Source organism: Marmota marmota, unplaced genomic scaffold, assembly GCF_001458135.2.
Source record: "Marmota marmota marmota unplaced genomic scaffold, marMar, whole genome shotgun sequence".
In the NCBI taxonomy this organism is placed as follows: domain Eukaryota; kingdom Metazoa; phylum Chordata; class Mammalia; order Rodentia; family Sciuridae; genus Marmota; species Marmota marmota.
In genome coordinates this window covers 1336670-1341891 of record NW_025999961.1, presented here as the reverse complement: position 1 = coordinate 1341891, position 5222 = coordinate 1336670, and positions in this window count along the sequence as shown.

Sequence of the window (5222 nt, the reverse complement as noted above, 5' to 3'; positions counted from 1 at the left end):
AGAGAGAGAGAGAGAGAGAGAGAGATTCAGTCATAAGAAAAACAAAATCTTGTCATTGGCAGCAAAATGAATGGAACTATAGACTATCACATTAAGTGAAATAAGCCAGACACAGAAATACAAGTGTAGCATATTTTTTTTTTAATGTAGAAACTGAAGAAACAAAGATTAAAGATTGACCTGAAAGTAAAATAGTGATTACTAGGAACTGGAAAGGGTGCTGGTGGGGAGAGGAGGCATGAAGGTGGAAGAGTGGTCAGATATGATCAATGCATTCTGTATCATCTATAGAAATATCACACTGAATCCCATTAATATGTACAATTAACATGTTTTAGTAAAAATAAATAAATGGGTGGGCCTGGGCATGAGCAAAGATGGAACACTGGAATCAGAATCATGGGCTCTATAATGCTTTACTTATTTTTATTCAGAATCAGAAAAAGTACAGGAGGCCCTCATGGTATAAGTTAAATGTGGAGCTGAAATCATCATCTGCAGGCTGGCACCCATACAGTAACTAATTTAAAACAAGTTGTGGCTGCTCTAACAAACTGAAGATAACTGGGGAGGAGGCCATTGCAGGAACACACGTTCTCTTTCTTCTTAGGACTAGGCATGCAGACTGTCTTCCAGCTAAAGAAACTAAGAGGGGGCCTTGCTTATTAAAAGGACATTCAATGTCAATGACTGGGTTTTCCTCCCTAGAAACTGATGTTTAAAGAAAATCCTTTGGCAGGCTGATGGCAGTCTTGTTTGTACCAGAGCAATAGAAATCTTGGTTATAAATATGCAAAGCATAATGAAAAGATTACAGCTCAGTGGTTGGGGTGCAAATTGGTCTGGATTGTTTACTGCATAGGAATGTTTCCCCTCCATCTTCTTCTTCCAGTGCAATCCCACACACGGAGGAGAATCCAGGGAGACAGCTACCTTCCCATGCCCATGTCCCTGTTTCCCAGAGCTTGCTCCAATGTGGACCTGGTCCTTACAGAAGTGAGGATCCACAACTGGGCAGAAAGGGAAGGTGGAGAGAGGGCAGTGAAGGGAACGGGCTCCCTCATCCAGAAGGACTGGCCTGGCGGGGACCTGGACTTTGGTTCAGATGGATGGGTTGCTGTTGGACTAACCCTGAATTTTGGACTGCCTCAAAAGCCTCTGAGACATAATTGGAGACAGTACTGAAAACTTCCAGTGTCTATTCCTGCCTGGATGTGTGCCCATAGGACCAGGAAAATCTCTTCTAGAAGAAGGTGGTTAAATATATGTTTAAAGTCCCAGAGTTAGAATCCTGGTTCTGTGGTAGGCCCTGGGTCCTTGGGTAAGTGGCTCAGCCTGTTTCCCTGAAACCTTTCTTTGCCCTGCTGAGATTGTTCTGAGGACTAAATGTGAGGACTAAATGAGCCAATGAACATAGAACACCATGTCAAGGAAGGAGGTGGATGTGTCTCCATTCAATTTAAACTTGTGCTTTTGGTTTTCCAATGACAGATCCAGGGGATTTCCCAGCCTCTACTGGTGAAGCAATGTGCACATGGATACTTATTTCTGGAAGAACCAGTTCTAGAAGTTAGTCTTCTAACTATGAAAGAAATAGAAAGGAGAATTATTTTTTCAGGGCGAGGATGTAGACAAAACAATTCATATGCAAAACCCCAGGGGGCAAGTACCACTCTGAAGCCAAGAGGTTCCAGGGGGGCACTACCACAGAGCAGTGCTAAAGGGCTGCTCGCAGGTGCTGTGGCCTGCACTGGGGGATGCAGACAGCCTGTGGCAACAGTGGGGAGCATGGGTAAGGAAGAGCCCAGCCTTACTCTCCTAAATCCCTCAGAAGCTGGAGAGCATCCATGTGGAGATTCCCACAAGCCAGCATTCCCTCCCAGGGTAAGTAGGAGGGTGACATGTATATCAGGCAGACAGAAGAGAAGAGATCTGGAGAAGAAAAAACAGGCATGCACACACACACACACACAAAAAAAAAAAACCCACAAACAAACAAACAAAAAACAAAACAAAACAAACAAACAAAAAAACTGAAGTGGTCTTAGTATAAACATCATGCCCATTCGCCAGCCAACGGTTTTCCTCCAAACCCACCACTTACAAATTCCTACACATTTCTCTCAGGCTTTCTAATAAAATATCAAATTTTCACATTTCATTTTTTTGTTTGCCTTGAAGAGGCTATAAGTTCTTAAGGAATATATTGAGAAATTTACAAATAACAAATCATTAAAGTAGAGTAGTCATAACAAACAAGACACTGTATGGCAACAGTATCAAGTACTGCAACAGTGAAATGACCAAGGTCACTTTGTGCGCAAATAGCTTTACCTAATATCTTTCCATATAGCTCACCTCCCTCAGAAAAGCTGAGGTATATAAAATATACCTACCCCCAACACCTTATTCTCTGGAATGTCCCCAGCTATTAAGGAAGTGGCCCCCTTACACCCCTCCCCCATGGCTTCCTGTTCTCCTGACATGCTTAAGTTTCTCTTTGATGCCAGAATCAAGTCCATCAGAAACTGATGTCAACATTTATCTCTTCTTTGCCTTCATCAGAATTTATTTGCCCTGTGTCCCATGACTTAGAGGCCATGTTATTCCAGGAAACTACTGAACCAATTTGTAAACAAGATTTTGGAGTTAATAATGCTTTCTGTAATATCGTTTTTTCACTCAGGCTTTTTCCTATCTTCCTACCTCAAAACTTGAAAGTATTTGTTTTCCTATTTATTGAGCTAGCCATTATCTTACTCTTTTTTTTTTCTGTTGCTATAACAAAATACCTGAAACTAGGTAAATTTAAAAAAAATGTAAGTGTGTGTGGTTCATGGTTCTGGAGGCTGGGAAGTCCAAGGGCATGGTGCCAACATTTGTGTGGTTTCTGTGGAGAGGTTTCTTGCTGCATCATAACATGGTGGAGGGCATCACATGATGAGACAGAACAATAGATCTCTCATCTTCTTCTTAGGAAGCCACTGATGTCACTTTGAGGGCTCCATCCTCATGAACTTATCTAATCTTAATTACTCTCAAAAGCCACACCTCCAAATATCATTGAAATATATATTTGGTGATTACATTTCTAATACATGAACTCTTTGGGAAAACATATTGAAACTATAGCCCAATTCAGGACATGGATTTTCTCGGGTCCCTTTCTTTTGTGTAGATTGAAATCCCAACAGAAATTTTTCTTGGCTAAGTTCCCTCGAAACAGACTCTGAGGCAGAGAGTTAGGTGCAGGTTTACTGGAGCAGGCTATTGGGAGTGACACCAGTAAGAACCTGAGGAAGGCAGCGTAGGCAAAGGCAGAAGCTGAGCCACAGCAGCTGGAAGAGAAGCCTCAGCCGTTCCTGTGGGGAGCTCAGGAACTGGGATGGCCCTTCAGACAGCCCCTAATTGAGGCAAATGTGCTGGCCTTGCCCCCTCACTGCAGCCTGCCACTCACTGCCCACTGGCTGTCTCTGTGAGGTCATATGATCTTAGGTGAAGCATTTCTCTGTAGCCAAGGACAAGTCCCAGTGACCCATGTAGCTGACAGTCCAAGTAGCTGCTACACAGAACATACCTCCTAAAGAAGGGACCTTGATGGAACTCCACAGCAGCCACTCATCCCTCACTGATCCTCTGGCATCTCACGGTAATTTTGCCCCATCTAATAACATCCTGCAGAGGTTCCCCTTAGTTTTGTTTCCTGTAAACCTTAGCACTGGTGGAATGAGCTATTGCTTGTGCAGATGTTGGCCTCACATTCATGGAGAGTGCTCTCAGTCCTTGCTTTCCACCACACACCCTGGGTTTCTCTCACCCTCAGCCCTAATTTTACTGGTCTAGGTAGCTATCCTGGTGGGATGACATAGACCCTCACCCCTAAGGAGTCCCAGGCCTTAGTCACCAAATCCTTTTCAGACTATACCTGCTGTACCTCTCCAGACGCCACCAAACCCAGGAACCGGAGTAGTGAAAGACATCCCAGACAAGGTCCTTCAGACAGGAAAGGGGAACCCAAGCCTGGAATATGTGTCAATCCTAGTCAAGACAGATTCTTCCTTCTTCTAGAATTAAAGAGATTCAGAGGAATTGACTTACTACCAAACAGTTGGTTAGTCTCATAGATTGATGGCGCAAAAATATTCATTTCTTGCCCTGGAAATCATTTGGAAAGCTATATCATTGTCCTCAAAGAGCTTGTATTATGAAGTTGTATCCCTTATGATTGGTGTACTCTCTTAGAGATCTAAATACTATAATGGTAGTTTTACAATTATTTTACACTTTCATTTAGGACAAGTTATCTAAGTTTATGATTGATAATCATACTCGTGATTATTAAGCCCACATTAGCCAGCATTCTAAAAGCAGGTTGCTAGACTTGACCTGAGGGCCCTGCAATGGAGAAAATACATGGTTGCTGCTCTTGAAGACATTGGTATCTTATGAGAGAAAGAGCACAAACCCATTATGAGCCCATAAGAATTTCACAGATATAGCAACCAAACGAGAAACTTCCATGGGCAGAGAACCTTACAAAGATCTCTCTGTGGTCTCTGTCTATCAGAAGATACTTTTCTAAACCTAAAAACAAATGCAACTTAAAAATAGAAGAGCTCATCCTTCTGCGACACTCATGTCAGAGAAGGGCTGTGAGAGAGGATAGGAGGGGCCAAGGCTTACACTCATCACCTTAGTGGCCTGGAGGAGTCAACACCAGCTATAAATAGAGTGTTGCTCCAAGACACCCTTTCTGCCCACCAGATCACACCACATCCCCTTGACTGAGGGATGCCCTTTTGCTCAAGGCTGTAATTCATTACCATGACTACCAGGAAGGACAGAACAAACACATGTGTACCAACAGGAGCCACATTTATTTTGAAGATAGAAAATCAATATCCTTCATTTTGTGGAGGTATGTGCAACTGGTTTAGAAAACTTGTATTCATGTCTGATAGGAAATGTCCATATGAACTGAACTTAATTTACGTTCTAGGCCTGGAATCAAAAGGAATGGGATCATTCATTTATTCACTCATTTATTCAACAATCTATTGCTCATGTAGGTACTATGTCAGGTAAAGAGAGTTCAGAGATTAACAGAATAAATAAATAGAGCGCTTACCTTAATGAGCTCAAACAGATATGTAAATAGAATTATGATACAAATTGCTAAACTCTGATAGAAATATGTACTGAGCTTTTGGAGAAAACTCTTA